Genomic DNA, 23,497 nt, shown 5'->3' with positions numbered 1-23,497 from the left:
CAAACTACAGTCTGTCCTCTTTCTGTCTCTTTTTATGAAATTGGAATCTAGTGCTCAGAGAAAACGTTATGAATATTTTTCCAAGGTCACCTGTTTGAGATGGAATTTAGGAACCTACCAAAACCCTAAATTCCTCGGTTCATATATCCGAAAATATAATGATAAACAATCTTAAATTTATACATGAAGTTTGTCAAGATTTCTTCTCAAATGGGTTATTTTTTTGAGTCTAGAGCTTTGTAGAAAAAAGTTATAGCAAAAATTCCACGATGACCGGTTTGAAGCAGTGAAGCCCTATAATCCAAAGCTCTGATACCAAATGTTATTCAACTAGCTCAGAAAATAGAAGAAAATATAGATCAACGACTTCAAAATGAGCCTCTTCGAGGGGGAAACCTCATTTTCATTACACAAATTAATAATTCTTGGATAATGAAAATGACAAAAACTCCTTTTCTATATAAAGGGGTCTAAGGGGTCACAATATAATCAAAGCTGACATAACAATAATAATGTAAGGGAACAACAATAACAATAGAAAAATTCTATGGGGCACACTAATAACAATATGGGGACAACATGGGCACAAGAATAACAATAAGGGCTACAATGACAATAATAATGGGGGCATACACTAGTATTATAGGGACCTAATAGAGAGAGATTGGGGGAAGATAAAGGGATAGAGAGGAAGGACAAGATAGAGGAGGAGAGAGGGATGGAGATAGATAAGGAGAGAGGGAGGGACAAAGAGATGGAGTTTGAAGGGGAGAGAGGGAGGGAAGAAGAATGACATAGAGAGAGGGAAGTGGAGAGAGAGAGAGAGGTAGTGACAAGGGAGAGATGTAGAGAGTGTGTGCATATTTGGGATGAGATAAAGAGACAAAGAAGGTGAGATGGAGGGAGATATAAATATAGATGGAGGGGGAGAGAGGGAAAATTTTTTCTTACAGAAGTACATTGATTTTAACATACATTGTGATTTCTAATACTGTTTCATTGCTTGTACTAGATGCATTAATTTCAGTGTTAATGTTGATTTTTAATGATATTTGATTGCTCGCACTAGATGCATTGGTTTTAGTGTAGATGTTGATTTCTAATGCTATTTGATTGCTTGCACTAGATGCATTGATTTCAATTTAAATGTTTTCTAATTCTATTTTATTGCTTGCACTAGATGCATTGACTTGAGTGTAGATGCTGTTTTCTAATTATATTTGATTATTTGCACTAGATGATGTATTGATTTCAGTGTAGATGTCGATTTCTTATTATATTTGATTACCTGCACTAGATGCATTGATTTCGTTATAGATGTTGATTTCTAATCCTAATTGATTACTTGCATTAGATGCGTTGATTTCAGTGTAGACGTTTTTTTCTAATCATATTTGATTCCTTGCACTAGATGCATTGATTTCAGTGTAGATGTTGATTTATGATTTGATGTAACTGGATGTATGATGGTACATTAATTTTAAAGTGACTAGATTAATAGTGTGATTTATTTTAGTGTAAGCACAAAAAAATTATTGACAATGTGCATTGATTTTTGTGTTATAGTAATTCAACCTATTAATATTGGAGAACAAGAGAGAAAAGGCAAGATGTTTACTATAATAGCTCGAGTTAAAGATTTGAATGGTTTACGATTTCAATTACGGCTTTCATATAATCGATATGAAAATATGGAAAAAATAACAGGGATGAAAATAATAATAGTAGAAGAAAATAGTTTAGATTGATCACAATGAAGACTATTTGTGATTTAGTACATTCTTATTATTCACATCTTTTGTCATCCAACACTATTACATTGTCACTTTGCATTCAAAAACTTTATTTCATTGTTTTTCATAGTTAAAATTATTAACAATATTTATCATCTCAAGAGATTAAGGTAACTCAACAAATTTAACATTAAAATTACTCTTCAAGATATGTTTAGTAATACTTGAAGGGACACTATTAAGAACTAATTAGTTGTCAAAAATTGTGAGACCTAAAATTAAATGAAATGGATGTGCAATATCAATCCTCCTACAAGCTATTGACAAGATTGTCTTCCTTCATCATCACCAACTAATTACTAATAGACAATTATATACACATATAGAAATATAACACAAAAATTATAAAAATCACAAACATTACCATCCAAATCCAAACACACAAACCACTCAGAGCATCCAAATACAGACACACACAAACCACTAAAAACATCTAAACAAAGACACACAAACCATTCAAATAAAGAAACATAGACTAAATTAAAAGGAAACATAATGTAAATTTCAAAGTACGAAGTTTATCTCAAACATATACATGATAATGATAATATAAGAATATGACATTGCTAACTAAACCTTTCCTCAAATTCTACACTCCAAAAAGAATTTTTTTCACCTCGATGGATCGCGTCATGATAAATCCAGGGTTAGATAAATCTAGACTAGTAATTTAGAATAATGCATGGTTACTTATTTAAAACACAGACGAACGAATTAGATATACTCTTCCGTTCAAACTGAATCCTACTGCATTCACATAGAAAAATACGCATTCACATAGAAAAATAAGAACTCATAGCCATTGAAGAAATTAAATTCAAAGCATTGATTCTCTTTATCTATTTGAAAATTGTGCCATATTATCGATGATGTCAAAATTATTCGTGAAATTTGATTTTCATTTACATAAGACAACTTTAAACATGTTATTTATTTTGGAAATTTAAGTTTGATTTAAAATTTGATTAAAACATATTATAAATATGAATGGCTAATTAATATTAGAAAATTTAATTAATTAAAAATGTGAAATTAATTTATATGTTAAAAAAATATATAATTAATAAATTTTATAATTTTATTGGTAATCACATTTTGATAATTTATTAACATTGTGTTAAAATCATTATAGATTTATCTTAAACATGACATGACCACAAAGAAAATAATAATAATAATTAGTGATCAAAATTTACACTATACTAGTCATCTATATAAATGAAAATTAAATGTAAAAATATGAGGTGTATGAGGATGAGCCTATTCAATCTGGTTGTTTTACATTTTGAAATAATAATAATAAGTGATACAATTCACTAATCATTCATATAAATGAAAAATAAATGTAAAAATAAGAGTCTTCTCCAATGAGCATATGTAATTTGATTGTTTTAATTTTAGAGGTTTGTTTTCATATTTTTTAATCAAAATTTGCTCAGATTTATTAAAATCAACAAATATAAAATGCCTATAATCTAATTGTTTTAAAAGAATTTCTTTACTTTAAATTCACTTATATATTCAAAAATATATTTAAAAAAAAATCACTAAATTATTTTGTTATTCCAAAAAAATAATTACACAATACCTCAAAAAAAATTGCCTAAAATCCTGACCAACAAGGAATAGGTCACAGATAAAAGAGGCTAGCAATTATCTACATAAATATTCTGCATAGAATCAGAAGGTTATTGATATGGCAAGCTAGCAATTATCTACATAAATATTTTACATAGAATCAGAAGGTTATTGATATGGCAATTTAGAACTAGGAAATGTGTTGATATTTTTTAAACATTTTATTTATTTTTTAATTTCAGATTTGATTTAAAATTTGATAAAACATATTATGAACATTTATGCCGATTGAAATTACATAATTTAATTAATTAAAAATTCTAAATTCATTTATATATTCAAATATTTTTAAACAATAGAAAATTATAATTTTATCTTTAAAATAATATTTTAAAATTTTGTCAAAATAAAAAAACTATGGAATGATTTGTTTTCCAAATACATAGATTAAAGAGACATTCTCCAAAATTTCCAAATCTATTTATATATTTAAAAAAAAAAAATCCATCATATTTCCACTTTTCTTTATAAATAATAATAATAATAGATTATTTAGATTTAAAATACATTAGTCATCTATATAAATGAAAATTAAATGTAAGAATAGAAAGCTTATAGCAATGACCATTTATAGTCTGATAATTTATTCAAATTAGAAATGTAAACTTTGTATAATTTAAATGTTTTTAAATTTTCTTATTTAATTGAATTTATTTATATATTTAAAAACATATTTTAAATCATTTAAGAAAAAACAAAAAAATTGTCTTGTAATTTCAAAAATAAAATAATTACACAATACTTTGAAAAAAAAATTATACAGGGACAAAACAATTTGCAATTTGCGTGGAACAGGTCACAGAGAAACAAATTGGAAATTATCTTAAACAAATTATCTGAGTGGAGTCTCAAGGTGATTGAAGTGGCAGGTTATAACCCTAAAAAATTATGATCCCTCAACATGCATCTGTGATTTTATCTTATAATGTCACTTCACTGCTCCTACATAAATATGTATCATTATCCATTCTTTTGTTTTTCTATATTATTATTACCACTTTTCTATATATTATTACTAACATTTAGTAATTATTAAAATAAACAATACCATTAACCATATGATTATTATCAACACTGAGTAATTATTAAAATAGTTAATTTTAATGATAAAGAGAAAAGTTGTTAACTGATTAAAAAGATAAATCTACATTAGTGTCTAATCTCTTATATATATATTTTAAAAAATATATCTAATTATAATTAAATTATTTTCAATGAAGAATCTTTAAGATCTAAACGCATCATGACTCAACCATAATAGGATACTTATGGTTGAAAAAATAAAAACTACCATTCTATAGATATATGTTGAGTTCACTATTTCCGATTAACCACACATTATAGAACATCATGTAACACTATTTCCGATTAACCACACATTATAGAACATCATGTAACTTCGCATTAATAGTATGCTGATGACGTAATGGATATACAACATTACTTGCATGCTTCTTTTGTTGCTTTCGATTGCAGGAATGTTCATGAACAAAGATAGGAAAGTTGCATTAATACTCCAACTTCGTTTGCACCACAAATAGATGGATGGAGTGTATATGGTATAAAACTTCAAAATAGTAGTGAGTTATGCCCTTCGAAGTTGACGAGGACAGCAGTTTTCCATGAATGAATAATGAGGAGACAGCGGATATGACATTCTATTCTCACAAGCAACCTGATATGACAGCAGTTTTCCATGAATGAATAATGAGGAGGAGACAGCTGATATGACATTCTATTCTGGGAAGGAATTAAGTGTCCACGTACATTTCTGGTTCGTTCTCATATTCAGTGGTCTTTAAAGGATAAATTGGTCAACAATATGCTGTACAGATAAATGCAAAATCCGGGATTGAACGGTATTCAGTTCCAGTGAAATTGAAATTGAATGAAAAGGACATCGTTCATCTGGAGAGTAATTGCGGGCAAGCCCAGCCAAAGAGTAAGGGATTGAAAGGGAGGGGTGGTTGAAACTTGAATTCAGATAGAAGGAAAAAACACGATCATCGTGATCTGCATCCCCCTGCCTTGCTTTACTTAAACGCAGTCTCTTTGCATAACAGCTGGTTCAGTGATATGCTGCTCTTTGCATACCCATCATAGTAAACACAGTCTCTCTGCATGACAGCTGGTTCAGTGATATGCTGCTGATTATAAAGGATATTTTAATTTTTCTTTTCTAGGAAGTGCCCATAAATTTACCATATTTTTTCTGATTATTTATAGCCATCACAGTAAACAGTCTCTTTGCATACCAATCGTAGTAAACACAGTCTCTTTGCATGACAGCTGGTTCAGTGATATGCTGCTGATTATGAAGGATTTTTTTTTTTTTTAAGGAGGTGCCCATATCATTAGTTAGGTTTAGTTATGAGATTTACATAATACGCAACTATCACTAATTGAACTACCTGGTAAGTTAATATTAACCGAGTATTATTACTATTTTTACAATAAAATTGATCTGAATCATTAAAAATTTACCATATATTTTCTGATTCATATGTATTTGTAATCATTATAGTAAAACATAGTCTCTTTGCATAACCGCTGGTTCAGTGTAGGCTGCTGATTATGAAAGCTATTTTAAATATTCTTTTAGGAAGTTTCCATATCACTAGTTACACATGCTTTAGTCTCTTTGTTATATTGTTTTTAACTTTATTTTTTTAGTGTAGTCCAGAATTCTACATAGATTTGTTAGAATGACCAGTTTAAGTTGTGATTAAAAATTATTTAATTAAACTTGATTCAAAATTACAAAATTTATAATAATTTGAACATAGATTCGTTAAAATGACAAAGTGTTTCACAGAACTCCATCCAAAACTACACACTTGTAATAGTTAAACAACTCCCATAGAAATTATATGACAAAATTTGGTATACACTTTGCAAGTGAATTACAAACGCGTATGTAGCGCGAAGACAATGCAGTTCTGTGAGTGAATTAATTACTTTGCAGTTGTGGCTGGCTGGTCGGTATCAGTATGAAAGGTCTTATTCTCACATCTTTATTGCTGGTAAGTTTAGCAGATTCTCGTCACCGATTCGAAGAAAACGATTCTGACATGGAAATTCGGGACCTCCTTCCATGTACTCGTGCTGTCAAATGCATTGAATACATGTCTTCGACTGCAGGGGTGGTTGAATTCAGATAGAGGGAAAAAAACACGATCATCGTGATCTGCATCCCCTGCCTTACTTGATGACAGAATCCCTGACTCTCCTGACTCGTATCTGGGTATCTAAGGTATCTAAAATAGTATGTAACTTATTTCACTTGCAACTAGTACCAACCCTAATTGCTTTGGCTAGTCCTTTTCAGGCATCAAACCCTAATGGACGGACTGTCGTTTCCTCTCTCAGCTTACCCACAAAGTCTCTCTGGCAAGCCATAATAATGAGGCCATAATAATGAGACTAGGGTGCACTGGTTCAAAACCCATTATTATTCAAAATATTATATATATATTCAAAGCCCATTATTATTCAAAATATTATATTATATATTATAATAATGAGACTAGGGTGCACTGGTTCTATTTTATAATGTCACTTCACTGCTCCGTGTGTAAAGAATAATGAATGCCGGGTATGGGCACCAACAACAAAACATCTCTTTCCATTATTTGTTGTTTCATACAATTTAGTTATACTGAACGCCATGTGCTACAGAAGGGACCGCTACAGGTAAGGACGACGATTTAAACAACGATGGGTTCCTGCGTTTTGTCTCAATGTATATAACATCTCAGTTATGCCTCATATAACACCAGTGGTATCCGTAGGATTTCCTTGTTTTCATGTGTACGGGTACGAATTTGTTCTTTTCATATCAACCCGTAGGATTTCATAATCTTAACATTTAGGCGCAGGAATTTTATTTATTTATTTGGCTTTCTACACTCTTAAAATTATACAGATGTGTTTTTTTCATTTAACATTGAAAGTATACATTATATAACATTTTATATTTTTTTTCAAAAGTGTATTTATTGTTTTCTTTTATGTTGTATAAGTTTTTGGAATTTCGGAACTTTCAGAACTTGGATACGAGTGTCAAGAACGGTTAGAAATTTCCTCAAAATTTACAGGAAATGGTTAATCAAGAGTGGTAATATTATATAACAAAAAAATTATATAATAATAATAATAATAATAATAATAATAATAATAATTAATATTGAATCAAAATGTTCAATTATTAAAATCAATTTAAATATTTAAATAATAAATATATCATCTCTCTTATATATAAATATATTTTTAGCGTGTCTTTTTACTTAGGTCTCTCTCTTTCATATATATAAAATATTAAAATATCAAGTTCATTATGACACATGACCAGTGTTTGAAACATAAAAATACAAAAGAACAATTTTACATATGTTTCTCTAGTTATTCTTAAGAGAAAAAGTAAAGAAACTCTAATGTTTAAGCATTGACTACCACATATGATTTAAGAAACAAAAGAAATACTCATCAGCATGACATCCCAGATATAGCCGTTACATCGATGTGCCACATGCTTCCTTAACCCATCAAGAGATTGCTCCAGTTTCTCTTCTCAATTAAGTATATGGGTGTTAAGGATGTCTTTGACATACTCATCAGCATGACATCCCAGATATAGCCCTTACATCGATGTGCCACAGGCTTCCTTAACCCATCAAGAGATTGCTCCAGTTTCTCTTCTCAATTAAGTATATCGGTGTTAAGGATGTCTTTGACCTTTCTTCCCGCGAAGATTTCAACTTAGGCTCATGTTTTGTGGGTAGTTCAGGTATTTCTCTACAGATTTTGTATTCCCCAACCCTAGGGAACGCGAAAACTCAAAAAAAAAAAATCTTCAAAGCTCTCGGATCTTTCTCAAGCTCCTATTGCAGCTCCCATTGAAAAGGGAACCTTCCCATAAGGTTCCAAAGCTCCGAGAACCATTTTAACGGGTTTCCCAACTCTTGGGAGCGGTTCTGTGTAACATAGGTTTTCTTTTGTTTTTGTTTTCCTTTGTAGGTGTAGGAATCTAATTGTATAGGTAGGATTTATCATTTTCATTTGTAAGACGAGATTTTGTTTTTATTTCAAAGGGTATTTATTAATTTTTTTTGTATGGATGTAGGAATTTTTTAATTTTTTAAAAAATATATATTTATTGTTTTAAGTGTAAAACTCTGTTTTTTCTATTGTATTGATTTGGAAATTGTTAGTGTAAAAAATATGTATAATTTAGTGTTTAATATGTATATATAATTTTTAAAAAAATATGTTAATTAAAAATTTCAAAATCAATTATAAATCAAATATTTTAATATCTATTTTAATTTAATTTAAAGTATATATTATTATTATTATTATTTAATTTAAAAATTAACAATGATAAAATTTGAAGGCCATTTTGCCAATCATAAATCAATTTGAACTATTTAAATTTACAAATTTTCACTGCGCGTTTGTGTTTATGAGTTTGGCTTTTCACTGCCCGTTTCTATTTATGAGTTTGGAACAGTGGCAAACTTATTTTTGAAGGTCAATATTTTTTAGAAAACATTATTAGTACCGAGACAATTCGATAAAATTAAAACGATACAGAGAAGATTAGCATGACCGCTGTACAAAAATAACATGTACAAATCAAAAAATAATCCAAATTTAAAAAAAAAAAAAACAACAACAAAACAAAACACAACACAAAAAACTCTTCTATAAAAGTACTTTGCCTATCAGATGAAATTCCACCCTCCCGCGGTTGTTGGCATCTTCCGTCTGGGTTGTTGGCAAATTGACATCTCAATCCATCACAAAAATGAGGAACAGGGTTAGTAAGCCGTCGTCGTCAAGAAGTCAAATATTATTCATAACTATCATTTCCACGTGGCATGAATGGTATCGTAAATTTTATTCATTTCCACGTGGCATGAATGGTATCGTAAATTTTATTTGCCAGCATATTGTTTTTTCTGAATGACATGGCATGGAAGATATGATATGTATCCGTACATGGCATCCTTGTAGGCAGTGGTCCCACGAGAAATGAAACATCATGGTAAATGAAACATCTTTTTACTTCCAATTCCCACCTGATTTTCAAAAGCTGCTGAAGCGTTGCAAACTTGATCAACGAAGTGGTAAGAAACTTGAGAGACGACTTTAATCTTCCACTTTATTAATATCTTTTTTTTAAATAATTGAAGTGATTATAAATTTCCAGAAACTTTGAATCACTATAAAAAATTATCTCTAATTTCATATCAAGATTTTGTAAATATATATAATTTAGTACTTTTATTTTCTTGAGAATTAGACCAGTGATAATGACACATCATAAACTTTGATTCTCTGGTATAATGATTGAGGATTAATGCGGAAGTAAATATAATGTATAAATATATGTGGTTGGGTGGGTGATTTAGTTTGTTTAATTATTTTATATATTTTTTGGTTTGAATATGTTTTGAGTTTAATATGGAAATAAAAGAATAAGAAAGTAATAACGTTATTTATGGGATATAAGAAATGTGGTGATTATATAAAAAATTACAAAAAGGATGAGTGAGTCAATTGGAATGGTTTAAAAAAATAATAACGTGATAGTTGTAGTAAATTGTTTTTCTAAAAGATAACAAAATTTGCCTTGTTTTCTTTGTGCAAATTGAATAATTCAATTAATTTGTCTTTAGTTACATCTGAAATAATAATAGTCTTTAATTACATTGTTAAAATAACAATAAAAGAAATTTGAATGTGGTTGTGTATAATAAAACTTACTTTTACTATACAATATATTAATTTAATTTTTTTGTTATGAAAATTGTTGAGATCTTTTATAAACGTTGTTTTTATTTATGTTGATAGGTAATTTTTAGGGAAGATTCTTATGTTTATTTATATTTTAATCTAAATCTTTATCTAATGGTCATAAATGAAATATATTGATATATTCTAGTTATCTCTTATTCGGATTATCAATATGTATCCTTTTACCTTTACCTAATACAATGATGAATTCACCACACAAATTATCAAATAACAAATAACACCATGTGAATCAACCCATTAATTGTAAAAGATAAAAAATAATGATAAACATATATCAATCATATTTACTAATATAACTTGATTTTTTTTTAGTAAATTTTGTGGATAATGGATTTGTTGGATTGTAAGTTTTAGTTATATATGCCACACAATTTAAGTGCTCTAAAGGTTTCTTTGGACATTCAGTCCATTTATGCATTCAAAACAAAATATAAATAATGGAAAATTATTTTTTTTTCAAAGAATTTTATCATCAAATTTTGACAAAAAGACCAAAATATAGAACAATTAAACTACATCAAATATTAAGAGACAAAAGCATATATACCTACTTTCCATCATAAAAATCACAAGTTTGGCTTAGGCACCATCTCCATAAGACCTATGAAAGGGTAATAATATTAATGGCTCTCATGACACCTTGAGCTCATGATATAGAAGCTAAGATTAATGGCTCTCATGACACCTTCAGCTCATGATATAGAAGCTAAGTAAGAGAATGTCCCCCAACAAAGAAGGAAGCACTAGAAAGAAAACACCAATTAATAAAACTTTTAACAAACACACTTGTTCTTGTTCTCTTTTTAGTGGAGGTGAATAGACATGGAAAAGTTTTTAGTAGAGTGTTTTTCGAGCACATAAACTTTTAAAGTATCGACAATTACATTTTCATAACACCCCTCTCTCTCTTGATAGTTATACATCCTCCCACGCTCAATTTTTGTAAAATACATACATTGAAAAAGATGCAACATGGTAAGGAAAACATATAATTTTCCTGATGCTTGTTATTAAGTACAACACCCATGTACATTGTGTTACCAAACATGCTAGTTTTAGGGTTAATACAAAACCTAAATTTTGCTAAAATGAAAATTTAAAAGGAAGAGGCACCCATTTGTACAATGCCATGCACAGTACATTAGGCTAACATTTGATAATAAAAAATGTTAATGCACTAAATAAAATAGCTACATTGATTCAAGTGATACAATGTCTAGTATAATAAGTTTTAAAATGATTGTTGTGCAATGTGCACTAAACATACCATTGCTCTAGTGTGCTCTAAATAGACCATTGAATTGATGTATCTTTATACAAGGAGCATTGCATAAGGTCCCATTAAATTATTTTATTTAGAAAATGGATTTTGAATTGTACTAAACATAGCTACACATTGGTGCATAACACAAACATATCTAACAAGGTAGGTTAAGATATTTTATGGAGGAAAACATGTTAGGGATATGAGGCACATTGGAGTAGAGTAAAATAAAGCACCGACCAAATTATTGTTTTAATTTTCCTTTAGTACTTCATACATGTTCAAGCTTCAATGTTGTGTGAGAATGTAATAATGAAGGAGAAAAGCATAACATAATCCTATGACATGATGTTAGGAGATCCACAAGGTCAATTTATTAAAAGTTTAGTTTTTTATTTTTTAAAAGGTTTAGATACTATGCATTCAATTTTATTAATATTCGTATGGTCAATTTATTATAAGTTTAGTTTTTTTAATTTTTAAAAGGTTTATATAATATGCATTCAATCTTATTAATATTAGTGTATCTTACGATCCAAAGCAATGCAAAAATATTTATAGTAAAATGTATATTTTATCTTTATATCCAATAGTATATATTAGATTATGTAGACCATAACATAAACCATATTAATTAATCTACTTTTGAGTTTTTATTGATAACAATGAATAGTTTTACTTTGTTAGTCATCTTATATATCTCATAAGATCTTCTTAGTCATATGTCATGTAGGTTTTAACCCCATACAGAAATTACCTGCATATGAATTCTAAAACACAGAAAATAAACAATGCGAGAGCATAACACACAAAACACATAACACACAGAGATTTTCCCTTGGATCCCAAAACTGGGACTACCAACTTGATTTTTCATTATGTTCCTTTCAATATTACAATACATATTTATACATGCCGAAGCATCCAATACCATGGACCGAAAACCATCACGTCCAAAACCATGTGCGAAAATCATGCAAAAAACCATAGGTGGGTCTACCGCGGACCCCATGAAGTGGGGTTACGAGTACACCTCAAACCCCCTGTGATCCCCCACCCCCGCTACACAATCGACGCAACGAAGGGGGTGCTTTGCCCCCCCTCTAACCCCCCGGTTAACTACGTGGGCTAGTCGTGGAAAGAATATAACACAACCCAACATTCTCCCACTTGTTGTTTTCTTTCCACAGGGGGCGACAAGAGAGCTTAGACATTTTTCCAGCCCTGAAACACCCATTGTTTCTCTACACCAAGAGAACTTCTCAGAGCTCACAGATTTTGTCAATGCATCTGCAATATTCTCCAAAGTGTCCACCTTTACCATCAACACCTTTTTGTCTTTTATCATATCCCTCACAAAGTAATACTGAACATCAATGCACTTTGTCTTTGAATGAAATGCAGGGTTCTTTGCCAAGAAAATTGCACTTTGGCTGTCACAGTCTATCCTTATAGCTTCCTGTATTAACCTCATACATGAACACAATCTATGCAACCAAACTACTTCCTTTCTTGCATGAATGGCTGCAATGTATTCTACCTTTGTAGTTGATAGTGCCACTATAGATTGTTTCTTACTCATCCAACTGACTACACCTCCAAATAGGTTAATCACATACCCACTTGTAGATCTTCTCTGATCCAAATCTCCAGCCCAGTCTGCATCAACAAAGCCATGAATATCCAACACTCTGTCCAATCTTGGTCTTCCTTGGTAGCATAAACCATAATCAATAGTGCCACGCAAATACCTAAAAACCTACTTCACTGCTGTCTAGTGCTCCTTCCCTGGTTTTGACATAAAACTGCTCAATACTCCCACTGCATGTGCAATGTTTGGTCTAGTACAGACCATTTCATACATCAGGCTACCAACTGCACTTGCATATGGAACACGGGACATGTCCTCTTCCTCTTCTTGAGTCTTGAGACACTGTTCAACAGATAACCTCACACCTACATGAATAGGAACCTTCACCGGTTTACTATCCTGCATATTAAACCTCTGCAGTATTGTCTCGACATACTTTCTTTGGTTTAACTAGAGCTTCCTCTTTGTACGATCTATTTTAATTTCCATGCCCAAAATATAGTTTGCAGCACCAAGATCTTTCAAGTCGAATTTGGAGGACAATTGGGTCTTCAATCCTGGATAATTTCTTTGTCATTTCCAACTAGCAACATATCATCCACATACAAGACCAAATAAATAACACGGTCACCAATTAATTTAAAATACACACAGTGATCCACTTTGCTTCTCGTGAAGCCAAGTCCCCATATAAATGTATCAAATTTTTGATACCACATCCTTGGTGACTGTTTTAACCCATACAGAGACTTCTTTAACTTGCATACCCGTTCTTTCTTACCCTTCACCGCAAAGCCTTTAGGTTGCTTCATGTATATTTCCTCTTCTAGATCCCCGTGAAGAAATGTTGTCTTCACATCCATCCATTCTACCTCAAAATCAAAAGCAGCAACAACAGATAAAAGTAATCTAATAGAAGTTACCTTGGCAACATGAGAAAAAAATATCCCCAAAATCAATTCCCGACACTTGGGAATAACCTTTTGCTACCAACCGAGCTTTGTATTTCTCCACCTTTCCTTCTGCATTTGTCTTCTTCTTGAACACCCATTTGCTGCCAATGGGTTTCCTTCCAGCCGGCAACTCCACCAGATCCCAAGCTTCATTTTCGTGCAAAGATGCCATTTTATCAACCATGGCCTCTTTCCAGAGTTTTCCATCTTCTGAATCTATTGCTTCCTTCATAGTTCTGGGATCATCGTCAGTAATAGATAAAGAAAATTTTTAACAAAAAGCAGATGGACTATACTTTTCTGACTGCCTTGTTTCTTGAACTAATCTTCTCATAGCCGGAGTTTGTGGCTCTTCCTCTTCTCATTCCTCCTTTGCTTTAGAGTCTGATTCTTCCTCCTTTATCTCAAACTCTATCTTATCATCTTCCTTTGGTTGGAATTCATGTTTAATAAAATCTTTCACCTCTCTGAACACCACATCTCGGCTGTACACAACCTTCCAAAGCTTATAACCCTTTAAACCATCCTTATACCCAATAAAGATGCACTTTTCAGATTTACTATCCAACTTGGTTCGTTTCTCCTTTGGAACATGTACATATGCATCACATCCAAATACCCTCAGATGTGAAAGAGAGGGTTTCTTACCAGTCCATACCTCTTATGGAGTCTTATCCTCCAACGCTGATGAAGGTGACTTGTTGACCAGGTAACATGCAGTATCCACTGCCTCTGCCCAGAATTCCTATCCTAACTCGGTACCACTGAGCATGCTTCTTGCCCTTTCCATCAACGTCTTATTCATTCTTTCTGCAACTCCATTTTGCTGAGGTGTATATAGAGTAGTCTTCTGTCATGCTATACCGCATTTCTTACAAAATTCTTCAAATTCCTTGCTGCAAAACTCTCCACCATTATCTGTCCTTAGCTCCTTTATCTTCTTCTCTGTCTGATTTTCCACGAGAGCCTTAAATTCTTTAAAACTGTCAAAGGCTTCAGATTTCTTCTTAAGGAAATATATCCATGTATTCCTTGAGAAGTCATCTATAAATGATACATAATACACAAACTTACTCAGTGATGGAACCCTCATAGGTCCATACACATCACTGTGCATAAGGTATAATATCTGTTTCGTCCTCTTACCACTAGAGGGGAAACTCACCCAACTCTACTTCCCGTATACACAATTTTCACAGAAATCAAAATCCAGAGAGCTATCACTCATACCTTCTACCATACCTTTACCATGAAGTATTCCAATGCCCTTATCTCCAATATGTCCAAGCCTTTGATGCCACAACATGGTCTTCTCTCCAGAGACCACTAGATTTTCTGCTCCACTTTCAGGAACCACAGAATTGTTGCACCCATCAACCACAGTGCTACCTTGTAGCTTGTACGGAGTTACAATCCAAACTCCCCACATCAATACTAGTGCTCCTTGAACCATCTTGCAGGTATCCTTCTCGAACACTATTTTTACCCCTACATCATCTATCTTGCTAATAGAAATCAGATTTCTGGCTAGTGCAGGAATATGTAGAACACCCGGAAGTGTTCTAACCCTTCCACCTTGCGGCTTCAACTTTACTTTTCCACGACCAATTATTCTAGCCTTCCTGTCATCCCCCAAGAAGACATCGCCACCATCGTATTTCTCATACTCGCAAAACCACTCTTTGTGGGGAGTGAAGTGAAAGGAGGATGCACCTGAGTTAATCAACCATGCCTCATGATCTACATGTGTACTTGAAGAAGCCAAGTACACATCCCCACCTTCATCTGAGGTGGTTTTCACCTCTGCAGAAGGAGCATCATCAGATCCCTTTCCTTTATCAGGAGCCTTAGATTTACAGTCCCCTTTGTAGTGCCCTTCCTTTCCGCATTTCCAACACACCACCTTTATAGGTTTTCTTGGAGATTTAGACTTCCCTTTAGATTTAGATCTCCCACTCGATGACTTATTTTTTTTTATGTTTTGGGACCATCTTCATATAGACAAGGCATCACTATTCTGGCTCTTCGCATTTTGTTTGTCTCATCTCCTCCATCAGCAAGGATGAGACTATTTCATCAAACTTCAAGGTAGTTGCATTACTACCTATTGCAATAACCAGACTATCCCACGAATCTGGTAGAAAACACAAAAAGATGATGCACTTATCTTCATCTGAAATTTTAATATCAACAGACGCTAACTGACTTACCACAGTATTAAATGCGTTCAGATGCTTTGTCACTGAGTCTCAATCTTTCATCCTCAGGTTATACAACTTTTTCCGTAGGAACAGTTTATTCACTGGAGACTTAGATTGAACAAAGTCCCTAACTTGTCCCACAAAGCCTTCATCGTAGCTTCCCCTGATACATTTAGCAATACTGAATCTGAGACACACAATCGTATTGTGCTCTTTGCCTTCCGATCCAACTTCTTCCATTCTTCATCGGACACTCCTGTTGGTTTAGTTCTCGGATCTACCGCGATCCCTTGATCTTTATCCACCAACAAATCCTCCATCTTGAGTTTCCACATCTCAAAACTTTGACCATTAAATTTCTCAATCTCTATATTTCCATTGCTCGCTATCTTCTTTCACCACCATAATTGATCTCACAGATCTCCCACTGAATAGGGTCTACCACAGGCCCAAGCAAAACCCCTCAGCAACAAAGGCGTCCCCTTGAAGCAAAAAAAACTCTGATACCAAATGTAGGTTTTAACTCTGTACAGATATTACCTGCATACGAATTCTAAAACACAGAAAATAAACAATGCAAGAGCATAACACATAAAAGACATAAACACAGAGATTTTCCTCTAGATCCCAAAATCGGGACTACTAGCTTGATTTTTCATTATGTTCCTTTCAATGTTACAATACATTTTTATACATGCCGAAGCATCCAATACCATGGACCGAAAACCATCGCGTCCAAAACCATGTGCGAAAATCACGCACAAAACCATAGGTGGGTCCGCCCAACCGAACATAGGGTCCAAAACCAAAATTTTCCTGGGCGTTGCCTCGGACCCCATAAAGTAGGGTTACGAGTACAACTCAAACCCCCTGTGACACCCCCTGCTATAGAATCGGTGCAACGAAGGGGGTGCTCCCCCCCCCCCCCCTCTAACCCCCCGGTTAACAACGTGGGCTAGTCGTGGAAAGAATATAACACAACCCAACATGTCATATATACAAATGCAATGGCATGTCAAAGTAAAAGACATTTGGTTTTAGGTTCCAAAGATTTTATTGTGAGTGTTCAATGCAATTTGAAACCAAGATTCAATATTTAATAAGTCATTTGTCTATTATCTTAATTTTGTTTTTTGTGATATATATGTGAAATTTTTTAGCATAATTATGTTATTAAAGGTTAAATTTTTAATTGAAATTTTATTGGTGAGGGGTTAATTTATTATGAGAACATCACTTTTGAAGGGAAAAATTTTAAACATAACATTTCTTGATGGCATCAGGACCCAAAACATAAAAAAACTATTGTATGTCAAGTTAAGAGAAATCCAAATTCCATTATATGACGGGTTAAGAGAAATCCAAATTCCAACCTTGATGCCAAACATCAAATTGGTGTATGAGACCCCCTCGTTTGTGGGACAAGAGACCCACCTCCACGCAATTCTAGTTAAGAGAAATCCAAATTCCATTATATGACGGGTTAAAAGAAATCCAAATTCCAACCTTGATGGCCAGACATCAAATTGGTGTATGAGACCCCCTTGTTTGTGAGACAAAGGATCAACCTCTGTGCAATGATTTCACTACTAATTCTACGAAGGAATACATACTCTAGCCCCTCTGGTTTCGAATCTGTGATCTCTTAAGAGGAAACACATAATATTAACCATTAGACCCACTTAAGCTATAAAATAAAGTAATTAAAAATATAAAATTGTTTATTGTATAAACAAATATTTAAAAATAAGAAACAAAAACAATTAAAAGGGAAACAAAATTATTCCTTATAGTATCTTAAAATACATATGTTCTTAAGTACTCACCTTAAATTAACCTGTGTCATTTAAACTCATATATATATATATATATATATATATATATATATATATATATATATATATTATTTTTAAAATTATTTCTTATTTTTAATTAAAACATTTTAATAGTGTATATATAAAAAATTTATACTTTTCATAGAATTGATATATTGTATATTGTGTATATAAACAAGTGCTATGTAGTAGCTAGTACCTGCCTCTTAATTTAAATATAATTAAATTGAAGTGAAAAACAATGATTTGGCATAAGACAATTAGCCATATAAATTTTTAAAAATGAAACAAATTCTTGAGTATGTTTTAAGAATCCCACATGTCCATGAAGTTCAATTGACTACACAACATGAATGTATAATTTTCTAAAATGTGCTTTATTCTCTAATTTGTGATATAATATATAATAATGTGTAGATATAAGGTTTCGAACTAGTACCAACCAAACCTAATTGCCAATTTCTTTAGACCAAAAATTGAATAAAAACAAATAATTTTTTTAACTAAATATCAACTAAATTAATATGAAAAGAATAATATAATTTTAAAATCTTCTTAAATAAAATAGATATTGATTATCTACTTCAATTTTTTTTCTAGAAGAACTTTAAACTTTCAAAAAATTGATGAACAATCTCAAATTAGTCACATCTTAGTTTGGATTTTCTCATTGGTGGGCAATTTGTTAAAAACTTTAATGAGTCTTTTACTAAATGCTCACACTTTGAATGTTAATATGAAAGATCAAACTCCTTCAAATCAAAAACATTTGATATATTTTACTCTTTGTATATGGAAAAAGGAAATTGAAATATGAATTAAACAATCATGTTCAACATTTTCAAATAAAACATTTTCTCAAATTGTTTTCAAAAAATTGTTCAATGGACAAGTCTATAAAATTGAAAATTTAAAGATTGAAAAAATTGACATGATATATGAATTTTAAGAACCTAAATAACAGAAAAATTTGACATGATATATGAACTTTGAGAACATAAAAAAATTGACATGATAGATGAACTTTTAGAACCTAAATAATAGAAAAATTTGACAACTTTAAGAACCTAAAAAATAGCTAGTGAAACAAAAAACTAAATGCTTAATAGCATGCTTGTGGAAAGTATAATAATATAACTAAAAAACATGACCAACACAAAAAATTTAAACACTAATTTAGGAAAATTTCAGTTACAAAACACTAGCTTTTACTCTGAAATGAAATTTCCTATTACAAGAACTCCTAATACACTAGTTTCTTAAATATTTAAAAGTAAATTTAGATTGTTAAAAATTATATCTCACTACACCTAATTATTTTCTAAATAAATAAAATTAAATTAACTTTTAAAAAACTACGTTATTGATTAAAAACTGTAACCAGAAAACAAGATCAACTTTAAGCATCGACACAGAAAAGATTCACTTACAAAACACTTACTCTAAAATGAAATTTCTTACTATAAGAACTCTGATGTGACCCAGCCCACGCTTCCACGTAGCCTCGGCTTTACACTTGTTTCGGGCTTTATGATGTGGTGTGTTTGGTTGTTGTTTCGGTGGTTGTATGTAATATGGACAACATATATATTTTTTGGAAACTGGGAATAATTAAATGCATTAATAAATGCTCACCTATGATCCTCGGGTCTGGTTCCCTCCGTTTTGTATTTGCCCAAAACGTTTTTGCCTTCCGGTCATTCGCGATGGTTCTGTTCTGTTGGGCGACTCTGCAAGGGTTTATTTGTCACAACGTATGGTTTTTGCTTCGACACATATGGAAATCTCTGGTTTTTCTTTGGGTATGGCCGTAAGTGAATGTCGGCCTTCCAAACTTGTTTGTGTAGTCGCCAATGGACTTCTCCTGTGGCACGAGTCTGTCTTGGCTCTAGAGGTGCGCTTGCTCGAATTCTTTTCACACAGTAAGTTCTTGGTCTCATTCTGTCATTCTTCTGCGGTTTGGTTTCGGAATCTGGTCTCTCATGCGATGATTGTCACTTGTTGTTGTTGTTATTGTCCTTTGTCTTTGCTACGGTGTGTAAATCGATTAACTTTTGATGCCCATGAACTCAGGTGACAGCATGATGGTCTTCCGTAGCTACAAACCAGGTAAATAGTTGATTGTGGGGTGTGTTGAATGATGCAATTAAATTTATGCATGGTCCATTAATTGTGTCGAGGTTTGTGTAGTGTCTCATATGCAGAGCAACTAGTGATGCTACAGGGTTATTGCACTACATTGGAGTGAAGCAATCATTCATTGTCTGCTTGTAATAAGTATGTCTTTTGTGATTTTGTATTTTGTATGTTGTAGTGTTGCCATTTAGTTTATGATTGCTCACCAGTTCATGATTGTGGGATTACTGCAGTATTTCCTTATTTTGCTTGCAATTTCCCATTCTAATAGGGGTTAAAGCCTATTGGTGGTTTATTTCACATTGTATTGTATTTGTTAACATTGTATCACTGTAGTGGGGTTACTGCGATTTTGCCAAATGCTACTTGTATACAATCCACCATGAGATTTATGAGTCATTTGTACCAGATCTTGCTAATGTAGTTCATTCATGACTGTGGGACTAATGCTCTATTTTCTGAGTCCGCTGTCAATTTCCCATTCTTACATGGGGTTAAAGCCTAGTAGGCTAGTAGTAGTCTGTTGTTCATTGTATATTATTTGTTAACATGCTATACATGTAGTAGGGTAGCTATGCATGATATGCACTTTTGATTTATGATAATATGCTTGCGCCAACTTATGCTATTTTATTTTATATCTTTTATGGCCTTTTACATACATACATACATATATATATATATATATATATATATATATATATATTTATGGCCTTTTACACACACACACACACACATATATATATAAAAGGCCATATATATATATATATATATACATATATATATATATATATATATATATATATATATATATATATATATATATATATATATATATATATATGAAATTCATAATATCATTTATAGTTTAGACAAAAGTAATACAACACATTTATAAACTCTCTTGTTGTCAAGTATTTTGACATTATATAACCTTGTAATTTTTATTTTTGTCAAGTATTCTCCGACTTTCACTTAATTAGTCATCAAGCTCATGTATTTACTGATTCACAGTATATAGGTTTTATCTTTTCTCCTCTCTCCACAAATATGGTATGTTTATCTAGGTCAGTGATTATAATTTACAAGTCACAACCTAGGATTGAATTTTAGTTTACTTGAGGAGTCATAATGATGACCTACAAAATTGAAGTGTCAACATTGGAATTTGTGAATACTTGTAAACTAGGTGGATTAATGAGAAAACATTGAACATGAAGCATAAGAACATATGCTGTTGGAAATTCTAAATGATACTTCAATAAGAATATGCACATTTGAGGATGTATAAAGGATAACCAAAATATGAATAGTGATCATGAAATTTTAATTTTGGTGTTGAAGATTTAAAAAATAATTGTGCAACAAATAATATCTTAATGATGAATTTCACTAAATTTCATTGAGAAAGAAGAATACATGGCTAAAAGTTAGAGGCCATTTAAAATTTAATGATGTACTTAACATAAGTATACCTATGGGGTAAATGGACAACTTAGTAGTTGGAAAAAGTGGGAAAATTTATTAAAAAGTAATTAGTATCTTGATGAAAACATGACACTAATAAGATTGGTGAGATAACCTAGATCCTAGGGAGACGTTGAATAATCTTATTTCATAGTTGGTATTCAAAATTGATTCATGATAAGAATGATTATAGTATAATTGTTCTATATTTTATGTGTATTGAGATGATTCTCATATTTATGATGAGGTTTCATGATATGATGGTATTAGGATAATGATGCACATGTGATTCTTATAGTGATGATGTATCCTTATGATGATGTTGATATGCATAGGAATTATGATGTTATGTCGAGGTATATTGACATATTCATTTACTACGTAATGATAGGTATTTAATGTTGAATACTCATGATGGATATGATATGCATAACGTGGCATAGGAATTATGATGCTATAGTATGAGGTTTATTGACATGTGGTTCGTTTATTATGTGAAGTCATGATATGTCTTTGATTCAAATATGTTGATGTTATAACTTATGATGGTATTTCATGAAGTAAAGCATATGATAGCTGCATACAAATTTATGACATGCATGAGCATGCAGTTCGTTATTATTCATAATGTTGCGATTAACAATGATGAATGTTCTCATGATGACATGCAAGACTTGGCATGTGGATTATTTTTTATGATACTATGATGGTATAGCTAATGCATTGGTTGCATATTGAGATGTGGTGATTGACAGGAAATCACAAATGGGCCGAGAGGGCTAATTTATTTGATGATCTCGTAGGAGCCCATACCTGCGAGGGAGAATATGTAACACCATATGGACCGGTGACAAACTCAATCAACACTACATATGCCAATGGTTCCTTTGTCTTGTGTAGCTCTTGATGGATAGGTCTTAAAGGGCTATGGGACCATCTTGAGGAGGGCAAGTGCCTGATGTTCTAGGCTAGGTGCCTGTTATTGGATTGGGATGCTGAAGTCTGGTTGGGGTGTAAGGACTTCGATGCCCAGGGTTGTGTGCCTTAGTAGTTTTGGAGGGAGTGGGCCAGCCTTGTGAGATGCCCAGAGTCATTGAGTACTGTACCAGATACCTGCCTTGGGGCAGATGAGGTCTGAGTCAGGGGCGAGCCTTGGGGCTAGCCTTGGACTAGGATACAGACTGGGAGGCTTATGCCTGGTTCCTAAAGTGGGAAAAAGGACAGGGATTCCTTGAGATTTCTCGGGTGTTGTGAAACTTTCGATGCCTGCTGGTTATACTAGTTCAGTAGAGGGTGTAGCGCAAACATGAAGTAATAAATAACTAAACAAATAAAATATTATACAATTCAACTTAACTTCGGGACGATGTTCCTTAAAGTGGGGAAGTATGTAATGTCCCTTAATAATAAATAATAGTAATAATAATAAATAATATAATATAATATTAAAATACAAGAAAATAAATAATAAACAATAAATAAAAAAATAGTAATAATAATAAAATAATAAATAATAATACTAAAGCTCTAAATAAATATAAAATGAAATAAAACAAGAAAAGAAATAAAGTTGTATGTAGACACATGGATTGTGTGCATGTGGTTCCCCTTCCAATGTTTGCTCTATTTAATAGATGGTGAGGAAGATGAGAGGCATTCCATCATTCCATGATTTCATCATCCATTCTCTTGGGAGAATAGTGTTATGAGACAAAGCATCCCTGGCAGTAGTATGTTGATTGAGGGCTCGGGGGTGGCCAGTTGTAGCAAGATTTTGTGCAACTGAGCCTACGATTGGGC

At 32.1% G+C, this 23,497-nt stretch overlaps 1 non-coding gene across 1 annotated transcript; it reads left to right on the top strand.

Moving 5' to 3' along the window:
• The first annotated feature begins 8,981 nt into the window (after positions 1-8,981).
• LOC149147981 (U6 spliceosomal RNA) lies at positions 8,982-9,087 on the top strand. Its single transcript, XR_016263854.1, has one exon. It is a non-coding gene; the product is annotated as a U6 spliceosomal RNA (small nuclear RNA).
• The last annotated feature ends 14,410 nt before the right edge of the window (positions 9,088-23,497 follow it).

Source organism: Pinus tabuliformis, chromosome 9, assembly GCF_031772625.1.
Source record: "Pinus tabuliformis cultivar Carrire ecotype Pingquan chromosome 9, CPIR1, whole genome shotgun sequence".
Lineage (NCBI taxonomy): Eukaryota > Viridiplantae > Streptophyta > Pinopsida > Pinales > Pinaceae > Pinus > Pinus tabuliformis.
The sequence above is the reverse complement of the archived record's forward strand: the minus strand, read 5'-3'. Positions and strand labels throughout refer to the sequence as shown.